This window comes from Argopecten irradians, chromosome 14 (genome assembly GCF_041381155.1).
Source record: "Argopecten irradians isolate NY chromosome 14, Ai_NY, whole genome shotgun sequence".
NCBI classification, from domain to species: domain Eukaryota; kingdom Metazoa; phylum Mollusca; class Bivalvia; order Pectinida; family Pectinidae; genus Argopecten; species Argopecten irradians.
This window is the reverse complement of record NC_091147.1, coordinates 17,812,519-17,838,555: the sequence shown is the minus strand read 5'-3', so window position 1 is coordinate 17,838,555 and position 26,037 is coordinate 17,812,519. Positions and strand designations below refer to the sequence as shown.

General features: G+C 35.3%; 2 long non-coding RNA genes across 3 annotated transcripts; both read right to left on the bottom strand.

The window, feature by feature from the left end:
• Window positions 1-3,683: 3,683 nt before the first annotated feature.
• LOC138307949 (uncharacterized) lies at window positions 3,684-10,790 on the bottom strand. Of its 2 annotated transcripts, none has more exons than XR_011206069.1 (3): window positions 10,347-10,790; window positions 4,816-4,960; window positions 3,684-4,349 (listed from the first exon to the last, which is right to left on the bottom strand). It is a non-coding gene; the product is annotated as an uncharacterized lncRNA (long non-coding RNA). The 2 variants fall into 2 exon arrangements; XR_011206068.1 differs by having other exon boundaries at window positions 3,684-4,236; window positions 10,347-10,777.
• A 10,937-nt stretch (window positions 10,791-21,727) lies between these two features.
• Window positions 21,728-25,721, bottom strand: LOC138306975 (uncharacterized). Its single transcript, XR_011205936.1, has 2 exons — window positions 23,803-25,721; window positions 21,728-22,996 (listed from the first exon to the last, which is right to left on the bottom strand). It is a non-coding gene; the product is annotated as an uncharacterized lncRNA (long non-coding RNA).
• Between the last annotated feature and the right edge of the window lie 316 nt (window positions 25,722-26,037).

Below are 26,037 nucleotides of genomic sequence, written 5' to 3'. Positions count from 1 at the left end.
CTCACATCATTTGTCTTTCTACTGGAGATGCTTACTTAATGATTTCAATGAAATCAACTCACTCTTAGTATCTATATTTCTGTCAATCTGAACATCTATATTTCGTGTGTCGATGCATGTTGAACGAGTTCCAGGAAATCATCTTATTATTAGCAAATTACTGTTTCCCTAGGACGCGCTTGTGTTTCCCTGGCGATGTGGGTTCAACATGTTCTATGAAATCATCTAATGGCCAGGCTCTATGGCATTCTCCTGGCGAGGTAAACAATATCTTATGGTGAAAAATACTTGTTAAAACGTGACTTTTATCAGAAGATTAACTTCTGTGATTTCTTATAATACTTCGCTAGGTTGTCTCCTGATGGTAGCATTACCCGACTGTATGTGTTGAAGGAGGTTATAAACATGTGCGGATGCTGCAACCTAGTAGCCTCGTGACCTGATCATTTGGAATGTTTAAGGCCATAAGCTCCTTGCTATGAACTGGATACGGTCCTTTATATCCACAAAGTTCATGGTTTAGAAGTAGTCAAGCCGTCACTGCTACTTTTGGGTGGTCACACTCATTCCTTATGGTCAGTAAAGTTGAAAATGTCAAAAACAAATTAAACCAATTCAATGGTCACATTTTGATGAACATTCTTCAACTGTGTTGCACGACATTATCTCTTTCGCAACCTCTTTTTATTCTGGATTGGTCGCGTGAACAAGATCTACGTAATCATCGCTTTTCATTCTCTGATTCTATTGGTGAAGCGTGATTAATGATTTCTACGCAATCAACTCACTCTCAGCATCTATATTTCTTGTGGGAATGTGAACAATATGCGTTCAACGAAATCATTTCACTTTCAACATCTCTTTTTTTGCTGGTGATGCGGTCCAAAAGAGTTCAAGGAAGTATCTAATTCACAACACCGTTCTTTTTTTGTGACGATATTGCGGTTATGAGTCAAACGAAATCCTTCCATTCTCAGCATCTTTGTTTCTGCTAGTGATGCAAACATAACTATTTCAGCGAAACCATCTTATTCATGGTATCTATGTTTCTGCTGGTGATGCGGTCTTAAAGAGAGTAAGCTAATATCGGCTGATGGAGTTTCAGGAAATGTCTCAGTCTCAGCATATGTGTTTCTACTGGCATTGCCTTCTTATTGAGTTCAACGGAATCATCCAACTTTCAGCATCTCTGTTTCTGCTAGTGATGCAAACATAACTAGTTCAGCGAAACAATCACTTTCTCGGGAGCTCTGTTTCTGCTGGTGATGCGGTCTTAAAGAGTATCAGCAAGTTTCACTCACATCATCTCTGTTTCTACTGGAGATGCGTACTTAATGATTTCAACGAAATCACCCCACTCTTAGCATATATATTTCTGTCATTCTGAACATCTTTATTTTGTGTGGTGACAAATTTTGAACTAGTTCAAGGAAATCATCTTATTATCAGCAAATGTCTGTCTCCCTGGGATGCGCTCGTGTTTCCCCTGGTGATGTCTCTTTCGCAAGTTACTTTTATCCTGATTTGTCGCTTGAACAAGATCTCAATTATCATTGCTTTTTTCATCCTCCATGTTTCGATTGGTGATGCGTGCTAAATAATTTCAACGCAATCAACTCGCTCTCATCAACTATATTTATCTTGGCGACGCGAACATAATACGTTCGACGAAATCATTTTACTTTCATTATCTCTCTTTTTCTGCTGGTGATGCGATCCAAAGGAGTTCCAGGAAATATCTAATTCACAACAACATTGGTTTTCCTGGCGATGTGGGGGTTATGAGTCAAACGAAATCCTTTCATTCTCAGCATCTTTATTTCAGCTGAAAATGCGGTCTTAAAGAGTATCAGCAAACATCGGCTGATGGAGTTACGGGAAAGGTTCACTCACATCATTTGTGTTTCTACTAGAGATGCTTGTTTAATGTTTTCAACCAAATCAACTCACTCATAGCATCTATATTTCTGTTGACGATGCGAACATAATGCCTTCGATGAAATCATTTCGCTTTCAATATCTCTTTTCTATTGGTGATGCAGTCCAAAGGATTCCCGGGAAATATCTAATTGACAACATCATTGTTTTCTCTGGCGATGTGGAGAATCCTTTCATTCTCAGCATTTTTTTTCAGCTGAAAATGTGGTCTTTAAGAGTGTCAGCTAATGTCGTCTGATGGAGTTTCAGGAATTGTCTCAGTCTCCGCATATGTGTTTCTGCTGGCGATGCGTGCTTATTAAATTCAACGAAATCATCCAACTCTCAGAATCTCTGTTTCTGCTAGTGATGCAAACACAACAAATTCAACGAAACCATCTCTTTCTCAGCATCTCTCTTCAGCTGGAGATGCATTCTTAACGAGTTTCAGCAAATATCGGCTGATGGAGCTACGGGAAAGGTTCACTCACATCATTTGTGTTTCTACTAGAGATGCTTACTTAATGATTTCAACGAAATCAACTCACTCTTAGTATCTATATTTCTGTCAATCTGAACATCTATATTTCGTGTGTCGATGCATGTCGAACGAGTTCCAGGAAATCATCTTATTATTAGCAAATTACTGTTTCCCTAGGACGCGCTTGTGTTTCCCTGGCGATGTGGGTTCAACATGTTCTATGAAATCATCTAATGGCCAGGCTCTATTGCATTCTCCTGGCGAGGTAAACAATATCTTATGGTGTAGAATACTTGTTAAAACGTGACTTTTATCAGAAGATTAACTTCTGTGATTTCTTATAATACTTCGCTAGGTTGTCTCCTGATGGTAGCATTACCCGACTGTATGTGTTGAAGGGGGTTATAAACATGTGCGGATGCTGCAACCTAGTAGCCTCGTGACCTGATCATTTGGAATGTTTAAGGCCATAAGCTCCTTGCTATGAACTGGATACGGTCCTTTATATCCACAAAGTTCATGGTTTAGAAGTAGTCAAGCCGTCACTGCTACTTTTGGGTGGTCACACTCATTCCTTATGGTCAGTAAAGTTGAAAATGTCAAAAACAAATTAAACCAATTCAATGGTCACATTTTGATGAACATTCTTCAACTGTGTTGCACGACATTATCTCTTTCGCAACCTCTTTTTATTCTGGATTGGTCGCGTGAACAAGATCTACGTAATCATCGCTTTTCATTCTCTGATTCTATTGGTGAAGCGTGATTAATGATTTCTACGCAATCAACTCACTCTCAGCATCTATATTTCTTGTGGGAATGTGAACAATATGCGTTCAACGAAATCATTTCACTTTCAACATCTCTTTTTTTGCTGGTGATGCGGTCCAAAAGAGTTCAAGGAAGTATCTAATTCACAACACCGTTCTTTTTTGTGACGATATTGCGGTTATGAGTCAAACGTGAAATCCTTCCATTCTCAGCATCTTTGTTTCTGCTAGTGATGCAAACATAACTATTTCAGCGAAACCATCTTATTCATGGTATCTATGTTTCTGCTGGTGATGCGGTCTTAAAGAGAGTAAGCTAATATCGGCTGATGGAGTTTCAGGATATGTCTCAGTCTCAGCATATGTGTTTCTACTGGCATTGCCTTCTTATTGAGTTCAACGGAATCATCCAACTTTCAGCATCTCTGTTTCTGCTAGTGATGCAAACATAACTAGTTCAGCGAAACAATCACTTTCTCGGGAGCTCTGTTTCTGCTGGTGATGCTATTGCGTTTTATTGATTCACACGGAAAAATATTACAAATTCCAATTCGCTTAAGAGCTGGGATGAAAACAAAAATCGTCCATTATTATTGAATTAGTGATGTACACTTAATACTTAAATGCTACAACTTTAACTATTTTTCTTAACTTAGCTTAAAGATTTATGGATTTGAAAAGGGTCTAAACCATACATAGTCCTTTCAAGCACTTTTTCATGCAATATACAAAACAATAGAATATAACGATAGGTTCGTGTATTATTCCCAATCTTACAACCTTCATATTTGACAGTGTAAATTATTTTGCCAATGAAATGTATACTAACTGTTCTTACCTTCTTTCGATTGTGCTTGAGGTTGGTAATAATAGATAACAGTCTCTCCATGGTGAAGAAAACAAAAATGGCCGCCATTCCACATAGGCCCTTCAGGACTGCCGTATGATGCTCGTCATCTTCCTCACTGTTGCTACCATAATGATGGTCATGACAACCCACCAACGCTTACATAAAATACCATCATGTACATATCGTATACGTTACATGATGCTTCAGTCTATTCATTCCTACAAAAGAAGGACTTGAATTTGATTCATTTCTCAAACTGCCTTTTTTGCCAATGGGGGTTGAAACACATGGTTGTTACAAAACCACTGCAAATGAATCCAATCCATTCGTTCTAAAAACAGAAGGAGGGTTTAATAATTTAGCTACAATTCCCCTATACATATTTCCGCGCCATTCCCGGATTTCGTTTCATTTAGTTGCGGTGGAGGGGATGTTTGAAGTTTGGCCTGAACTAGAACATCTTTTGTATTTTTTATTCATTTACACTGCATTTAATTCATAAACGTTCTGCTTCTTTAGGAATGAAGGATTTTGGTCTAAAGCATCAGTACGTTTATGGTAAATAGTTTTGTATAATTTGTGAGTCTGGGCTCTTACGGGGTCAGAAGGCCTTTCGACCAGTGTGTCCGGACAAAAAAAAGGCAAATGTTCTAATCGTGGGACATATTGTGATGTGTGGTTGGGAAGCTGACCCCATACTCGTTTAAAATGCATCTGGCTCCAGCTATCTTTGTGAAAGGTGAATGCCAAACCACTGTGTCCTTGGAACATCCATACATATTATCTGAATTACTTACGTGGGGTAGCAGATGTAACATGGCATCCCCTGATAGAGCGCCCACAGCTAGAGCCACAAGGAATGCTTCATAATCGGCACGAAAGTCACTCCCAGCAGGCCAACCATACTGATGACAATGGTAGCCATAGTCGAATACCCTCATACTGAAAGTCATAAAACAACAAGATATATAAATGTGGTCTAGTATCCCCATACTGAAAGTCAAAATACAACATGATATACAACTGTAGTCTAGTACCCCCATAGAACTGAATAATCAAAATACAACAAGATATATAACTGTGGTCTAGTACCCCCATACTGAAAGTCAAAATACAACAAGATATATAACTGTGGTCTAGTACCCCCATACTGAAAGTCAAAATACAACAAGGTATATAACTGTGGTCTATACCCCATACTGAAAGTCAAAATACAACAAGATATATAACTGTGGTCTAGTAACCCCCATACTGAAATTCAAAAACAACAAGGTATATAATTAGTGGTCTATTATCCCCATACTGAAAGTCAAAATACAACACGATATATAACTGTGGTCTAGTACCCCCCATACTGAAAGTTCAAAAACAACAAGGTATATACATGTACTGTGGTCTAGTATCCCCATACTGAAAGTCAAAATACAACACGATATATAACTGTGGTCTAGTACCCCCATACTGAAATCAAAATACAACAAGTAATATAACTGTGGTCTAGTATCCCCATACTGAAAGTCAAAATACAACAAGATATATAACTGTGGTCTAGTACCCCCATACTGAAAGTCAAAATACAACAAGATATATAACTGTGGTCTAGTACCCCCATACTGAAAGTCAAAATACAACAAGATATATAACTGTGGTCTATTATCCCCATACTGAAAGTCAAAATACAACAAGATATATAACTGTGGTCTAGTACCCCCCATACTGAAAGTCAAAATACAACAAGATATATAACTGTGGTCTAGTACCCCATACTGAAAGTCAAAATACAACAAGATATATAACTGTGGTCTAGTACCCCCATACTGAAAGTCAAAATACAACAAGATATATAAACTGTGGTCTAGTACCCCCATACTGAAAGTCAAATTACAACACGATATATAACTGTGGTCTAGTACCCCATACTGAAAGTCAAAATACAACAAGATATATAACTGTGGTCTAGTACCCCCATACTGAAAGTCAAAATACAACAAGATATATAACTGTGGTCTAGTACCCCCATACTGAAAGTCAAATTACAACACGATATATAACTGTGGTCTAGTACCCCATACTGAAAGTCAAAATACAACAAGGTATATAACTGTGGTCTAGTACCCCCATACTGAAAGTCAAAATACAACAAGATATATAACTGTGGTCTAGTAACCCCCATACTGAAAGTCAAAATACAACAAGATATATAAATGTGGTCTAGTACCCCCATACTGAAAGTCAAAATACAACACGATATATAACTGTGGTCTAGTACCCCCATACTGAAAGTCAAAATACAACACGATATATAACTGTGGTCTAGTACCCCCATACTGAAAGTCAAAATACAACACGATATATAACTGTGGTCTAGTACCCCATACTGAAAGTCAAAATACAACAGGTAATAACTGTGGTCTAGTACCCCCATACTGAAAGTCAAAATACAACACGATATATAACTGTGGTCTAGTACCCCCATACTGAAAGTCAAAATACAACAAGATATATAACTGTGGTCTAGTTCCCCATACTGAAAGTCAAAAATACAACAAGATATATAAATGTGGTCTAGTACCCCCATACTGAAAGTCAAAATACAACAAGATATATAAATGTGGTCTATTACCCCATACTGAAAGTCAAAATACAACAAGATATATAACTGTGGTCTAGTTCCCCCATACTGAAAGTCAAAATACAACAAGATATATAACTGTGGTCTAGTACCCCCATACTGAAAGTCAAAATACAACAAGATATATAACCGTGGTCTAGTTACCCCCATACTGAAAGTCAAAATACAACAAGATATATAACTGTGGTCTAGTACCCCCATACTGAAAGTCAAAATACAACAGATATATAACTGTGGTCTAGTACCCATACTGAAAGTCAAAATACAACAAGATATATAACTGTGGTCTAGTACCCCCATACTGAAAGTCAAAATACAACAAGATATATAACTGTGGTCTAGTACCCCCATACTGAAAGTCAAAATACAACAAGATATATAACTGTGGTCTAGTACCCCCATACTGAAAGTCAAAATACAACAAGATATATAACTGTGGTCTAGTACCCCATACTGAAAGTCAAAATACAACAAGGTATATAACTGTGGTCTAGTACCCCCATACTGAAAGTCAAAATACAACAAGATATATAACTGTGGTCTAGTACCCCCCATACTGAAAGTCAAAATACAACAAGATATATAACTGTGGTCTAGTACCCCCATACTGAAAGTCAAAATACAACAAGATATATAACTGTGGTCTAGTACCCCCATACTGAAAGTCAAAATACAACAAGATATATAACTGTGGTCTAGTACCCCCATACTGAAAGTCAAAATACAACACGATATATAACTGTGGTCTAGTACCCCCATACTGAAAGTCAAAATACAACACGATATATAACTGTGGTCTAATACCCCCCGTACTGAAAGTCAAAATACAACACGATATATAACTGTGGTCTAGTACCCCCATACTGAAAGTCAAAATACAACACGATATATAACTGTGGTCTAATACCCCCCGTACTGAAAGTCAAAATACAACACGATATATAACTGTGGTCTAATACCCCCCGTACTGAAAGTCAAAATACAACACGATATATAACTGTGGTCTAGTACCCCATACTGAAAGTCAAAATACAACACGATATATAACTGCGGTCTAGTACCCCCATACTGAAAGTCAAAATACAACACGATATATAGCTGTGGTCTAATACCCCCGTACTGAAAGTCAAAATACAACACGATATATAACTGTGGTCTAGTACCCCCCATACTGAAAGTCAAAATATACAACACGATATATATAACTGTGGTCTAATACCCCCCGTACTGAAAGTCAAAATACAACACGATATATAACTGTGGTCTAGTACCCCATACTGAAAGTCAAAATACAACACGATATATAACTGCGGTCTAGTACCCCCATACTGAAAGTCAAAATACAACACGATATATAACTGTGGTCTAATACCCCCCATACTGAAAGTCAAAACACAACAATATATATAACTGTGGTCTAGTACCCCCATACTAAAAGTCAAAATACAACACTATATATAACTGTGGTCTAGTACCCCCATACTGAAAGTCAAAATACAACACGATATATAACTGTGGTCTAGTACCCTCATACTGAAAGTCATAAAACAACAAGATATATAACCGTGGTCTAGTAACCCCCATACTAAAAGTCAAAAAACAACAAGATATATAACTGTGGTCTATTATCCCCATACTGAAAGTCAAAATACAACACGATATATAACTGTGGTCTAGTACCCCCATACTGAAAGTCAAAATACAACAATATATATAACTGTGGTCTAGTACCCCCATACTGAAAGTCAAAATACAACAAGATATATAACTGCGGTCTAGTACCCCCATACTGAAAGTCAAAATACTATACAAATATTTCATGGGTTACTGTGCTCTAGTTCATAATATTTAACCCGAGGTGAGGCCTCGTGAGTGCAATATAACATTTGTTGATTACCATCACCGAGGGGTAAATATTATGAACTAGAGCACAGTGACCATGGAATATTTGTTTTATTACATAATCACCAGTTTTTCAGTTGAATGTTTTTTTATAAAACGAATACGACAATCACAAAATCATCAACACCGTACCGTATGGAAAAAAACTTAATATCCTATTGAAGATTAACGTATAGCCCACGTACGTCACGTTGTAACTCAGGTTTGGATGTCTTATTGTCTGTTTTCACATTATTAGACCTGCTTACAGCCATTTGATGTAATTCATTCATCGTGTCCGTCCTTTACTCGGTACAGTAAACGTCTACATGACGTGCTTGATTCGAGATCTATAAATCCAGCGCGAAATTGAGCGTGAACCTTTGTGACGTCATAATAACGTAACTCACTGTTACTCGCAATTTCTCGGAAGTTTTCTACAAAGCTAGACAACAACAGCGAGGTGTTCCTAAAGCCGTGCAATATAACATCTCGAACCGTGCAATATAACGTTTCCATGGAAGCGTGCAATATAACTTCGAACCGTGCAATATAACAAGGTTTTATTGAACGGTCGGTGTAAATAGTTGAAAATTTAGTTGAAAATATTATATTTCTGCATATTTCTGCATATATAGATTGGTGTAAACAAATTATGTAATAAAACAATATACATAACTGTGGTCTATTATCCCCATACTGAAAGTCAAAATACAACAAGATATATAACTGTGGTCTAGTACCCCCATACTGAAAGTCAAAATACAACAAGATATATAACCGTGGTCTAGTACCCCCATACTGAAAGTCAAAATACAACACTATATATAACTGTGGTCTAATACCCCCCATGCTGAAAGTCAAAATACAACAAGGTATATAACTGTGGTCTAGTACCCTCATACTGAAAGTCAAAATACAACAATATATATAATTGTGGTCTATTATCCCCATACTGAAAGTCAAAATACAACACGATATATAACTGTGGTCTAGTACCCCCATACTGAAATTCAAATTACAACAAGATATATAACCGTGGTCTAGTACCCCCATACTGAAAGTCAAAATACAACACGATATATAACTGTGGTCTAGTACCCTCATACTGAAAGTCAAAATACAAAATATGTAACTGCGAATATATAAATAGGACATAATATGTCATCCTTGATATCCTATGGTTTACTATCACTGTCTTTATATCCATCCTGGACCATTATATAGCATAAATGAAGGTAGTTCAGGGGAATTAACTGTCTAATTACAGAACAGCAGAAACTCTCTTAAACTCTCAGAAACTAACAAGAACCACGTAGAACTTCAAAGCAACACAGAGCATCATGGTCCGCTAAACTTTCCTTTATTATTAAGCTCCCCCTAATATATAGTCTGTATATAAGGCAAAAATCATAATGATTTAGACAGGTTTACCGAACTAAGTGAATCACTATATTTCTATGTACATCAAAGGACCAGATTTAAAAGAAACGAAAATGGAAAATCTTAAAAAAGGCTAAAATTTACTTTTTTTGTGAAAACTATATGGAATTTCCAGGTAGCTATTTTCTGAGTCAAAATGGCTGAAACCAGCCAATCGGCTTAATATTTTCATCCGTGACTGACTACCTGATCATCCATTGTCACACACATTGCCTTAAGTTTTGCTATAACATAGTCCAGGGGTGGATATTACGTAGTATTTATTGTAACCCCTGGAATATCAATGATGATAATATCTATTGTCAGCATTTTAAAATATTGACTTTGTCATAGAATGTACAAAACATATATAATCGTGCATGATATTTTTACCTTCAGTCGGTATGTCGCTTAAGTTTCCTGAGGAGCGTTGCTGAACTTGACTACCACCACCATTGTCTTCTGGACACTTGTCCCGGGAAAGAGTGGATACTATCCCCGGGCACACCTATATCAACTCTTCAGTAGTTAATTCACAATGTCTCGCCTATGTGGATGTGGAAGCCGATAAAAAGGTTATCACACTGATAAAAAAAGTAATAGTATGGAGGCTGAAGTTGGTTCCGAGTTCCGAGTTCCGTTTTACTTAAACGGAACTCGGAAATGGGAGTTGATCGAAAACTAAATTAAAGTGGATTGATCAATATTAATCCATTGAAAAAGCCAATAGGCAACATTTCTAATATGTCTTAGGCATATATAATGATTTTACCGAAAATGATAGAAAATTTCCTTAAACGGAACTCGGAACTGGTTCCGAGTTCCGTTTTACTTAAACGGAACTCGGAAATGGGAGTTGACCGAAAACTAAATTAAAGTGGATTTACCAATATTAATCCATTAAAAAAGCCAACAGGCAACATTTCTCATATGTCTTAGCCATATAGAATGATTTTATCTAAAATGATAGAAAATTTCCTTAAACGGAACTCGGAACTGGTTCCGAGTTCCATTTTACATAAACGGAAATAGATGTTCTTTGGAATTGCAAAAAAATAGGAAAAAAATATGACAAAACACAAGAGAGAACATTTGTAATATGTTCAAATTACATAAACTGATTTTTTTAAATGTCATTTTAAAAAACAAAACTCTTAAACGGAACTCGGAACTGGTTCCGAGTTCCGTTTTACTTAAACGGAACTCCCGTTTCTTATATGGATAAAACAGAGAGGAGAGGAGGAGAGGAAGAAACCAAGGATGGAATAACACGAGAGGAAAAGTGAAGACTGGGTGAAATAGGAAATCTCTTAAGCAATGGATACTTATAGTCAATATGTTAAATTAAATTTTAAGAAATTATGATTATCAAATGTTATATTTAGGACCTACTATGAATAGCTATTATTGACGAAAGGGAGATAAGTGTTGAATTCGCTAGACAATAGAACACAAATATAAATTTGTTACATTGTAACTTAGGTATGATAATAACGTTATTAATAAATGATCACTTCAACAACATATGATTTTGTTATTATATTCCGTATACTCTTATAAAGCGAAAACAGACAATGTTTAAGATGTATGCGACAGAGGCAAGTCGACTGGATAACATCGAAATGTTGTCTTCTTAGGTCAAACTTACTTCTAATTTGTGCTATTCGGCAACTTTTGTAAATGTATGTAAACCAGTTCACGCATTATAATACCTTTTTTGTTAATAAAACTAACTATATTTATATTTATAACTATATTTTCTTGACATGTGATAAGGACGTTTTCATATAATCCTAGTACATAGGACATAATACGTACTGAATTATATCACTAGTACACATCACTACACATCACCAACAACAAACACAACCGACCTCGGACACAGACAGACGCAGATTAACTGGTTTCAAAGATCAAGTCTTATGTAGAATATTTGCAAGTGAAGCGATCGCTGGATTCGCTGGAAATGGCTGGATCACTCGCTGGATAATCTCTAACCAATATCAATAATCATACAAAACATTGTTTATCTACTATAAACATTAATACCCGTAATACAACTCTTACAACTCTCTTTCCTTTACATCACATGTTCAAAACATCGTCTGCAACAACCGGAAGCACTAGTAATACAAAATACGAAACTAATTACAAGCTATCGGCTAGCTCCACAGCTGTCATAACAATAATGGCTGCGCCCAGTAGCAGAAACTTGTGCTTCAATACAGCGATTACTTGACATATTTACGCAATAAATATACATCGTAAGTAATCAGTTATAGGTAATAGCATCTATCTAGCTATAAGTGATACATCATAATTAGGTTCAACTGCATCCACAGACAAAACATCGTGTTGTCACAATAATTTATATACTTCTGTTTATAGGTATTTATATTTATATTCTGAACCCAGGATCAGATAATGTAATATGTCTTCAGAAATGTTATCATATACATGTTAAGACATTAGAGAAAAATAATCGTTCTTACGATGTGTATGAATGTTAGATATATACCATCCTCGGTGTTAATAAATTACGTAAAATTCTTTTTCAGATTTACCTAATTTAGTAACGCCTGGGATGTCTTATGAGTCTTATGATATCAGATGGAACACCTAAATAGACATCGTAAGTAATCAGTTATCGGTAATAGCATCTATCTATCTAACTATCTAACGTAAGTAATACATCATAAATACATAATGTAGGTTCAACTGCATCCACAGACAAAACATCGTGTTGTCACTATACAAATATTGACTTTTTGTAGGTTAATACGAGGAATTGTTAAACCTGAAAAACGGTGATATTCCCCGAGGCTGAAGGCCGAGGGAAATATCACCTTTCAAAGGTTTAACAATTCCTCGTATTAACCTACACAAAGTCAATAATTGTTTTGTTATATGAAATGATACAAGTTTTGCTATTTAAAATAATTTTGAAGCAAGGACAGCGCAATGACTAATTTGACAAAAAATCTTCATCCACGTATCCTCAGTACAATGTAGGTACTTTTAGTACTTCTATTATGCTTTTTCATAATATCATCTACGAATATATAGGTACATTTAACTGTGTAAAATACCTTTCCTAATCCTACCACACTGTTGTCTGCTATGTTTGATTTGGCTATTGCCCGATGATCGGCAATGCTCTATTTTGATTGGTCAAAAATGTACAAGAGACCGGGGATTCCCTGTGTCTATTTATAGCCAGGTTACCGGATTTGCAATGTCAACCTCTGAACAGATGTTCATCGGTCTCAGGTTGACATTGCATTTTGTCAAGACCTGTCCAAGCGGTCTAGACCAATCAGAAAACGGCAAAACTCACATTCATATAACAAAATATTTATATACTTCTGTTTACAGGTATTTATATTTATATATTATACAAATCTGCGGTGTTTGCCTACTCGAACCCAGGATCAGATAATGTAATATGTTTTCAGAAATGTTATCATATACATGTTTAGACATTAGAGAAAAATAATCGTTCTTACGATGTGTATGAATGTTAGATATATACCATCCTCGGTGTTAATAAATTACGTAAAATTCTTATTCAGATTTACCTAATTTAGTAACGCCTGGGATGTCTTATGAGTTTTATGATATCAGATGGAACACCCCTAACCTTCATGACCTTAAATAAAAGAGTCTTATAATATCGGATGGAACACCCCTAACCTTCATAACCTTAAATAAAGAGTCTTATAAAATCGGATGGAATACCCCTAACCTTCACGCCTGGAATGGAACATCCATAACCTTCATGGCCTTAGATGACAGAGTCTTATAATATCTGACGGAACACCACTAACCATGGCCTCAACTAAAAGAGTCTTTTAATATCGGATGGAGCACTTTTAACCTCCATGGACTAAAATGAAAGTCTAATAACATTACCTTTCTGAACCATTAATTGTTTACGAAGAACACAACGGGTACATCTGACGATCAACAACTACGGTATAGAAAGGTGACCTAACACCTTTCTTACTGCATACTTCCAACCTCTCACAAAGGAAAAGTGTGGCCAATAAATGTCTTGCTACCACAGTTGACTCCACAATAACCCCCTTTCATGGCCAATCAAGATTACTTGACCATGAAAGGGGCTGAATCCCCCATTCATGGCCAATCAGGATTATTACCTGACCATGAAAGGGGCTGGACATGTGTGCAGTCAACCATGGTAACAAATGCTGTAAGTGAGGGGAGATAATCATTACTCAACATGTTCCTCACCTTGTTCTAATGATTAGATTAATCAATAGACTAACCAACCAATGCTGACAATTTTTTTTAAAAATACAATGCAATAAGTAAATGACATTTATTTAAATGTACATCTAAAAGATTCATTAATTATTATTTCAATTAACTATATGATAGCAACTTCGTATCGTAAGGAAAAGCACATATGGAATTAATTTTAAATAAAATTTACTTACATTTAAAGATGCTCCACCGCCGACGGAGCATAAATGATATTCATTATTTGAACAATAGTTGGTGTTTAATCATGTATATATATATGTCTAATTAACACAAAAAATGATATAAAATAGTTTATTTTGCCTTTGGTGCATAGGCAATCAGTACTGTATTCCATATAGGATATAGTGCCACTGAATTTTTTCGGGATGCAATTAATTATTTTTTATATTTTTAACTTAAAATAAAATTAGAAGCTAAAACATTTCAATGGTGGTAATGTTGTAAAGTAAGTAACTTTTGTAACTGAAGAAAAATACTAAATCGTCTGCTCCTGTTTTTGATAGTGAAAAAATACCATTTGTCAGCGGTGGAGCATCTTTAAAGTTTCCAACAATTCATTTTTTTTCCATTTACTTATTTTTCTTGCAATCGCTGAACAGAGCTTGATCATATCTCTTAAAACATTTTGATGCAGCATTTTGCAGAATCAAAGTTTTTATCTGTACACATGGCAAAACTCCTTGTGTTCCTTACGATGGACAATGACAAACTGAATTATTAACATTGATCAAAGAACCTCTAATATTGAAAAGTGTTCACAAGCATAATAGGTACAGGTAAGTCAAACAGAGAACAACAGGAGAGTAGGGGTATAGGGATGGAAAGGTGTGTATTTTTTCAATCAACCTGTCGTTTTGTTCGAGGTTGAGAAGCATGCAGTAATTATAAGTCAGTTATTGCATGATTTCTCGTCACTCGGGACTTATTACCCCCTCGCTTCGCTCGGGTGTAATAAATCCCTTGTTACTCGAAAGCCATGCAATAACCTTTACATACATCCAGTAGATTAACACGATCTGAAGTAACAACAAACACAATAACTAATGGGAGTTAATTGTAAGTGTGAATCTGTTTGATTCGGAGTACATAGCATATTAACATTAATGCTAGTTCATGTTCGCAGTTACTGTACTCGGTAATTAGGATATATATAATTAGGTGTGTACCAACGTATCTAAATTTACCTATAAGGCCGACAGAAAGACCTTTGAATCAGAACGGATTGTCGAAATGAAGAAGACATGTTGGTATTAGTTCTCTGTCAAAGCCAGCATTGGTTGTCACTAGAAATTCATTCTGAGTGTAACATACGGGTAAGTTATACCTGTTATTACTACAGCAAGATACAATTCAATTCTTTTATTTACCTATACTGAATTGATTAATAGATGCAGGCTTGATTTTGTTTATGGAAGGATGAATGACACCAACGGTCAATCTCAAACTCAGTCTGTGAAGAACACATTGACATCTCAGCTACTTGTACTGATATCTGCTGTCGCGTTTGCCATTAATACACTTTCAATTATCGCGTTATCTAGATGTAAAAGAATTGATAAAAAGATCCGTTTTATGATATATAATGTTGCCTTGGCGGATGAGTTGCTCGGATGCTTACCAGCCAGTACAGCTATTATCGACTATTTTGGAATGTCGAACAATCCAGTAGGATGTTATCTACAACTTACTCTAGCCCGTTTTATGACATTAGTGAAAATGTCTTCGACTTCAATTCTCGCCGTCGATAGATTTGTGTGCCTATATCTGCCCAATTGGTATTTGAAACATGTGAGCGGACGGTTGACGCTGAAAGTCATTTTGGTAGCGTGGGTCACATCACTGGTGACAACACTACTGACCTACGCTGGAGAAATCAGTTATGTTATAGACTGTGTCAATGAAAATCAGTTCAATGGATTCATCGTTGTCCTTATTTTCAGTCTGATGTGTGGCATTATCTTGATTGGATCTTACATTGGTGTCTATATCAACATTAAGAAACACGAACGCAATATGAAAAGTTTAAGCAGTTCGGAAACCTCCCAGACAAGGCTTTATCGTTCTACTGTTATACTCTTCCTGTTGATGTCGGTATTCGTTTTCTGCTACACTCTAACCGGAGTATACCGGACGGTTATATACCTTTACCCAGAACAACTTTATCAAACCAGAGTTATCCGAAATGTAACAAATATTATTTTTCTATCAAGTACTTTTATCGATCCGTTACTGTACGTCCTAAGATTCACGGAGTGTCGGATTCATATGGCTAAAATGCTGTGTTGGTTTAACAAGTCCTATTTGGAGCGTCTTAACAGAAAACAGAAAGAGATGTATGCATCTTACCTGCAAAATGGATCCTTTACCTCTTCTATAAACTGTATTGTGTAGTGATAATAGTTGTCACAACTGGACCATGGACTTGTACTCGGATGCATACAGTGGCTAGGTATGTGACAAATCATTGCATCCACTTATTGCTGTAAACATTAGCCGCCGGAAAAGTTAGTCTAACATACTGGAGAACACAATGAAATAAATGTTGAACAAGCAAGTAAGTGGATGATTGAATCAATAAAAACAAACGAAATCACACATAGGTCAATTTTGAGAACGAACCTGTTTTGCCTGTATGTAGTTACTTCCTACAAATGGACACAAGCTGCCTTTTTGTGAAAGGAAGTAACGGGCAATATTTATTTTAATGATATCTAAACATTATTTTCGATATGTTTAGGGTTTTTGAAGTTATAGACAAAAATGGAAGGACATTCTTCATAGCAGCGTCTATGAAAAATAATGTTATTATTATCAAAAATGGTTTAATTTAGATGACTCAGTGAGTTGTGGTGCATTGATAACTTAGATCAGTATGATCAATGACTTTGACGCTTTTGAATTATCCAGCGAAAACGTTCTGTATATATGACGTCATAATACATGACAAACAATTCGTTCGGTTTATGGAAAATAAACTCAAGATATAACCAGTAGAAATTAGTGTATATCAAACTTAATGATTTGAAAGTATCCATCATGGAGAGTTAGTTAGGAGGTACATTTTTTAAAATATTTTTTGCTTTAACATGATCTGATGCCAAACGAATACTTCATTGTATGCGGATATCTTAGACGCACTTCCAATTGCAATTTAGAACTACGCTAGAAATAACAATTTGTCATTCTTCAGAACACCCATACCATGTGTAATAAAAACGAGACATCTCCAATAATTGATTTTGGTAATGCATCGACATTCAGCAAAAAACCTCACTGCCTCGGTTATTTAAAGGTAGGTCGAGAAAGTATGCGAAAAATTTCTTAAAAAGAGTATTAATTGACATATGTTTGAATCAATCTGTAAAGACTTAATATTACTTATAGCTATAAACTACGAATCCTCAAAAATGAATTGATGTAGTAATCTTAGAAAGGAATAAGGATATTTTCGATGTTTGCAAATCAACAATTTAATCGCTAGATAACAGGTTTGTTCAGATTTATGGGCAAAATAGAAGACAAACCATGTTGCTTTCTAGGTACTGATGGTCATGCACATTTTAAAGTGTGCAGATCAATTTGTAAACCAGTCATTTTTCAGGTGGAATTTTTTTTTATTTTCCAGATATGATATACGAATAAAATTAATGAATATCAAGGTCTTGGCCCTGGATTCAGTATCTGTATATAATTGTCCTCTTGTATGGGAGCTCTCACTGAGCATCCATATTCCGATATTCTCGCTTACATTCAAATCATTCACAAATTCCTCCTTTATGTCATTCAGTCGATAATGGTAATACATTCATTTTCTGAATCATTCATACTGTACTCTATTCACAGTTTCTGAAATTCATTTAGTATGTATTTATCCTCGCCGTCGTTCTAAATACCGCGCGATAGTTGACTATCCCAGCACCAGACGGCAAAACAGCGAAATGACTCTCCACTGTTATCATATATTACGCAGGAAATCATATGTTTTGTGTTGTTACCTCATCTTAGGCCATCGGTATATAATTTCTGATGTTATTAAGAAACCTTTATGTTTTACTCCGGAAAGGTAGTGGGCCTTTAACAACATTTTAGTTTGTTATACTTTATATCATTTTTTACATTTCTATATGCTCGTCATTGTTAGTTTGATTTTCCAAACTTACAACATTTGATGACAATATTTCTTCATTGAATCCCGGAATGTTGTTAAATACATAAACAGAACAAAAGTTTCTTACTATACCACATTAAAAAGTGATATGTCAATTTGCGTTTTGCCAACTTTGGCCAAAATTGCCAACTGGCTTTTGAATGCTTATATCAACTTATTTTTCATTCTGCATATACGATGTTTTATACTCACTTGTCATCGCTATTTTTTCACCTGATTTGTCGTAACTGTATTTCGTATATTTTTCCGTATTAACTCCCAATAAAGGTTTTTACTCATTTTATTTTGCAGTTGGGATCTTCATCAGATTTATTAGCCTACTAAATGTTAAAGGTTTATAATATTAACAATTGTGATCCCTCCATCTTAAAATGTTTTATGACATCTTCCTGTTGGCCAATCCATATTCATTTCATTACATTCAAATGTCCATACCAATGGATTGATTTTATGATATTAAGTTCTGCGATACCATCTTTTTCATAACTTATCACTGATATTTCCAAAGACTTTATTGTCAATCTATTACCATACTGTATAAAACTATTTTTCCTAAAATGCACGCATGACTTATTTTTTGTGATTTTTTTTTCTTTCCATGTGGAATCGTTTACACACAAGGTTTTAATCTTGTTTTTTTTTTAATTTTTGAACCAGAGGCTGATTGGAATATATCTGATGTATTGACTTTTTCTACAATCGAATGTCAGTCCTAACAAAAATTTGTATGTCAGTAGCAAACATATTGATAGTAGTTTTTTTAGTTTTTAGTATACATTAAATATTATCGTTTTTTAACAAATTGGAGCTATTGGCAAACGTTTGCTTGATGATCTCGATATCATGAAATATTTACTTAGTAATATATCTCCATCCGTAATATTACAAGTTTTCGAATCTTTAAAAGCATTGTTATCCAGTTTTGATATTTTGCGTCAAAACTTAAGTGTTCTAGAAACCTTTCAATATTCAACCCTATCAAGCGCTTTAGACTGTTCTAAGAAAACTACTTTTCTTATTGATAGTTCTAAAATCCCTTAATTTTTCAAAAACATCTTGGATATGTCTATCATAATTGATATCTTTCTACCAGGAACGAATCCATTCTGATTCTTCTGGCTTTTTCATTTAACAAATGTTGTTATGTTTTTCATTTTTTCGGATATATCTCCTTCTAATTCGTCCCGGAAAAAATCGTAATCCGGACGATTTACGTTGGGTTCGACGGTGTCAGTATTATCGAAGGTTCGCTGTATGTCTCTATCTGCTTAACATATTTATTAAAGCTTACTATTGTTCTTGTTTGTTTTTCTCTATTAGACTTGGCCCCCTGTGATGTATGGCCCCAATCTTTATATCACAACTACATGTGCAAATGTGTGACACGTTAATATTATAAATATATGTTATTATTACCCCTGCCTAATGAGATTACACCTAAACCTAATTCACTTTCATCAGACGTGACCGTTTATTGACAATATCCAATATAATGAGGACCAATGGCATCCAACACAAGTCAACAGTCTCTGTAATCTGCCCAGTAACTAGCTAAGAGCCTGCGTCAAGTTTAAAACATGGTATGAAATATCCATGATGTAGATTATCGATTAATTAAACAGCTCAAGTCGAAGTAAATTTGGATTGTGTAAATGTATTGGCAGATAAACTACATTCGAGGTATGTGAGTTCCAGTTAGAGGGTTTATAGTGTATACTATTTTAATATTTTGCGCTGAAATTCAGTTCCTGTGAAATAAATTCAGATTACTTCTGTATTTTACATAAATGCAAGTAGACGTTGGGGAAAAATTCGACAAATCGAATCACTTGGAATAAAGTATTAAAAAGAATCTCGATATTCTATGAATCGGTATATTTTCTCTCATACCTACACGTTTAATACTGACTGGACTAGAGCAATACACTCATGTCACCTGAGACTGTATTGCGTGGCTACCCATGCAATAAAGCCTCGTGACGTCACAGCGTTACCAAAATTACTATTTTGGGGTAAAATTTTAACATTTTTTTCAGAAACTAGGCAGGATTTATTTAAAAGATTCAAACAACGGGAATTAAGTGGAAAATATCACGCAATTTTCATGTATGGAGAAATGACTTGCAGTCCAGAATTGATTTTAAAATGGCGGTAAATCATAGTAATAAAATTGCAAAAAAATGTCGAGGGATGACAGAAAAATACTCTTTCATACGTGGATATGAAGGATAGGGATTTTCTACCCTCGGGATCACAAAATGTTGTGAAACCCTCGGCAAGCTTCGGGTTTTACAATATTTTGTGACCCTCGGGTAGAATATACCTATACATCATATCCACATATGAAAGTGTCTTATAACAAATAGGTGGAGCCTTTTAGACGAAAAATTGGTAACTTCAACTAATATATATATCGCACATACTTACCAAAAAGTAAAATATCTGATGGAAACATACTGAAGTAATAAATGAAGGGGACAGTAACGTTAACTTATATCGCCATTAATGATCTCTATATCCGTTGCCATGACAGGCAACAACAGGTGACCGTTGCTATAAGACAACGTTAATGACATCAGACTGCTAAAGTATATATAGAGCCATGTCGTGTGGATTTCTCTGTCGACCACCGTGTGTACCATATGTATGGCGTTAAAGTGAATAGTCGGGCAAAGGAAACCAGTCTAAATGCGTTCTTTGGCCTTCCAAAAGTCATTGTATACCATAATGGTGGTCAAGTTCTGCTTACGGTGTCCAGTTTTGACCATTGAAATTTTGGGGAAGCCCCGTGTAAATTTAGCACAGTTCTAAATATAAATTCGCCAAACTCTTTGAAAACGAGGCTGCGTGGAAATGTCAACATGGACATGTGTTTCTCAGTCGTGTCGGTTTCGTTTCGTGTGATAAACCACTAATGCGGTATGCAAATTGTTGTTTTGAGATGATACATTTGATGCAAATGAAGTATTCTTACATTAATGACAATGCTTTGTAATCATTTTTCGATAAAAGCATCTTGTACATGGAAATCGACACAAATATTCGGCCGATGCAGAGATGGGGCCCCGGCAAGGGACAATTATTGCAGCATCGCATTCGTCGTATTTTACATCAACCGAATCATGAAGGTTAAATACAAATAATCGTAACATAATGTCCCATTTAAAACCACACGAAAACGTTCCATAGAACGTCCATGCATGTAGCTGTCAAAGATGTGAAAATAAGTTAGCTCATACATAGATATTTTACAAGTACAATATATGTGTTCAATTATTCGTGTAGTTTTTTGCAGAGATTTAATTAAATTATCTATGTCTCTGGTTTTTTTTTTTTTTTTTTTTTTTTTTTTGTAAACAATATTTGAGTTCTGGAGAGAGATGACATGAATGTCCAGCTGGAAGGAAAGAAACTTTTATGATGTATATGTATCGTACAATGTATATATGTAAACGTACATTCCATGTAGCTGCTATAGAATTACAACTAGGAAATTCTCTCAAACATTGATAATATTTAATTCTTTACATTCATGTAGGCCTATGCTGTGAGAATTAACACATCATATATATTTCCAGAAAACATATAGGCCTACATGTATGTTACTTTCCTTTTCTGTTGTTTCCTGTTCTTTTTTGTGCTCTGGAGAAAAAGATGATTGAGTTGAGTTGTAACTTGAGTGGGGGGTTGAAATATAGAATAGCTACAGATAACTGGAAGTGGAAGGGTGCTTTATCATTGATCTGGTCATTGCATATTTGGGGTTTACATGGCTTTTTTTTGGTTATTTAGTCTCATTGATTTTGGAGCAACTTTGAATCCATATGGTACTGTATATCTTTCTTTTTTCCATGCGAGCTATTTCTTCTGTATTTCACCCTTCGCCCAAGTCACAACTTCCCAATAGGTACCACTTTTTTGTTTAGAACTCAAATCAAAGACAGATGTACATAGTACTACATATTACATTTTAGTCTATGTGTTTGTAATCACTGTTACTATAGTATTAATACATAAATGGTCTATGTACAAGTTACACATAGACAATAAATGTGAAATTTGGTTCAGACAAAAAGATTTTTAACATTTCAGATAACTTGCTAGTTTTATGGTTTTATTTATATGTTGAGTCTACTCTCTTGTAAAGTAGAATTTAGAAATCCTAAGACAATGGTATCTATATTGCTATATGTAAAAAAAAATCCTTATATTTTAAAAGTAATTGAAAAGCTATCTCACAAGCCCTGACAAACAAATGGGCAGGCATATGGATGCAAGAATTATAATCACTGGATCTAGAGGACTAATATAAACAAATATTTCTACAAAGTTAAACAATGAAAAAGTATTGCATCATAATTTTATTTAATGATTACAGTTGAAAGGAACATTTAATAAATTAATACTGTTTAAATGTTCTGTTCATGATCTTCTAGGTCCATATTGGAAAAGTTTACTTTCAAGAGCACTCAAATCAACATTCTTCAGTCTTCATATGATGCTAATTGTATGTATATGTATACATACACTTGTATACAGTTCCAAGGGATGAACTTTATGTATTCATGTCACTATGCATGCATGGTGCCTGAAAAAAAGAACCAACAATTTTTATATCTGTTGAATGTGACAAAAATTGAAATGATCAATTTCAAATATATATAAATGAATAAATGTAGGTTCATTCTACAGTTTTTTTTTATTTTAGAGAAAACATTTTATAAGTTGTGAATGTTTCACTAATGCATTTGATAGAATCAAATATTGTTTCAAAAAAGATACAAAATTCATTATCTATAGTTCCAACAAAAATTCAGAATAATTATAAATGATACATGGCTGCAGTACATTTCAACTCTGTAAAGTTTGTCATATACACATGTACAAACACTATTTATTATTATGACCAGAAATAATACTGTATGTGTCCTCCAAATATATCTAAAGAACAAGCTAAAACCTACATGTACATATGTATATGTGTATATCAGAACATATATACAATACAATTTTACCAATTAACCTACAATGTAAATCCTATATACAATGTATGTGTATAACACTACCAGAACATGTACAGAACAAAAATATACATCAGAACTGTATGAATTGACCGGTAGCATAATATTATAGATTAATTTAAACAAATCTTGGCTTGATAATGCACTAGCGGTTACATTCTAACTGTACATGCATTACAACGGTACATTTTATAAATATACAGGGCATTCATTACCCCTAAAGAGGCCCCACTAAAGAACCGCTATTTACCCCAGGGTTACGTTTTACGCGATTGGGGAACAGGTATGAAACATGTGACCATATGTGACCACTCATTTATGAAAAAATACTGCTAGGGACTATTTACATAATGATCAAAATACGAAGACTCACTCACTATCAGCTGAGCAGGGAGTACCGGGTAGTAGGCCTAGGTACGTACAGTAGCGGTCCGGAGCCGCGTGCTCGTTTGAACTGTTCTCTTCACTATAACAAGTTGTATTAACACTGTCCATGCGTTGTAATGTTTACCGAGTCAGTTGTTGGGATTGTCGCTGCTCCATTGCCTTTCCTTTCGCATTTTAGGTGAGTCAGTTGGTTGTTTTGGTGGAAACATTTTGGTTCAAAACTACGGTAGCCATGTTTTGTTTACTACGGAGAGTGGTGGGTGTTGCGCATGCGTTAAGGTTGAACTGCACTCATAGCCGGTCGGGAGGACTTTTAGGATTCCCATAGATATTATTATTTTCTTCGCATGTACAGCGATTTTGACGGAAAGTTTTATTTTTCTAATTCATAAGAAATTATACCGGATATATTAATACCATTTTTACCGATTTTACAGTCACTTGCCCGACTATTCGCTTTAAGATTCTTTAAAAAGAGCATACTTGCTGTGATAAAACGGTACTGATAACTGTTAACAGAGTTTGTCTGTCGAATCCATTTTCTTTATGCAGGTATGAACGGCACCAATACTCAAGCTCCATCGGTGAGGAATGCGTATATATCTCAGTTACTGATATTTTTCGCTGCTTTTACCATCAATACACTTTCGATCATTGCGTTATCAAGATGTACGAAAATAGATAAGAGGATTCGGGTGATGCTTGTTAATGTGTCCATAGCGGATGAAACAATGGGGTGCTTACCCTTGGTAGGAGTAGTGAATGACTATTTCGGAATGTCCAATACGACGGGTGGCTGCTATTTACATATGGTACTAGCAAGGTTTTTAACTTTTGCCAAGATTTATTCAGCTACTATCCTCGCCATCGATAGATTTGTATGTCTATATCTACCCAATTGGTATCTAAAACATGTGAGCGGACGGTTGATGCTGAAAGTCATTTTGGTAGCGTGGGCCACATCACTTGTGACAACACTTCTGACCTACGCTGGAGATGTAAGTTATGCTATAGACTGTATCAATGAAAACCAGTCCAACGGGTTCATCGTTGTCCTTATCGTCAGCCTAATATGTGTCATTATCTTAATTGGATCTTACATTGGTGTCTATATCAACATTAAGAAGCACGAACGGATTATGAAAAGTTTAAGCAGTTCGGAAACCTCACAGACTCGACTTAATCGATCTACTGTTATACTCTTTCTCCTAGTCTCGGTATTCATCCTTTGTTACACGCCGTCTGGTGTATACCGGACGATTATATACCTATACCCAGAACAGCTCTACAATACAAGAGTTGTCCGGAACATAACGGACATTATATTTCTGTCAGGTACTTTCATCAATCCTTTACTCTACGTCCTAAGATTTGGGGAGTGTCGAATCAATATGGCCAAACTGGTGTGCTGGATAAACAAACCCTACCTGGAGCGTCTGAACAGTAAACACAAAGAATTGCACGCATCATATTTACCAAGCAGACCATTCATTATTCCACTGGATAGACAGTTAGTGTGATAATAGTGTTCCCTGTATCGACAATGGTTACTACCGTATACTGTTAACCAACTTTCTTTCACGAAAACTGATAAAGGAAGAGTGTTGATTCCGGTCTTCTGTTGGGATCTTCCCCGAACACCATCTCTGGTAGGTCGGGGTGTTTTCGTAGGGGTGAAGGTGAGTTATAGTTTATCTCAGAATCTACAAGATCACAGAAAAATTTCAGGTAAATCAACTCACCTGGTAGCTGATTAGCAAATCAGTACATTGTAACTGTTAATTATTGCCAGTTGAATTATCAACTCTACTTTGTATTTGTAGGTATTGTCTTAATCTTTACATTTTTGTCCCATTTTTCATATTGTAATAAATATTGTACTAGATGATTCATTTTTTTCTTGTAATTTTTGTCTTATTTTATTTTTAAGATTTATATTAATATAGAATTTGAAAAAAACGAACGATAAACATTACTTTTGTTTGCAAATATCCGGGGGTAAGGGCATCATGATAACATATCATTAAGGTCAAATCGAAGAGCTTTACTTAAACAGGAGGGTCATTACTTCTGTTTGGTCCATTTTCGCTGTTACCAAAAGATATTTTTGAAAGATTTTTCATGAAATATTATGCATTGATATCTTCAGAATAAATGGGTCACAGCGAAATAATTCTGTAAAATGGAAATTATGCAAAAATTAAAATCGTATTATACCATG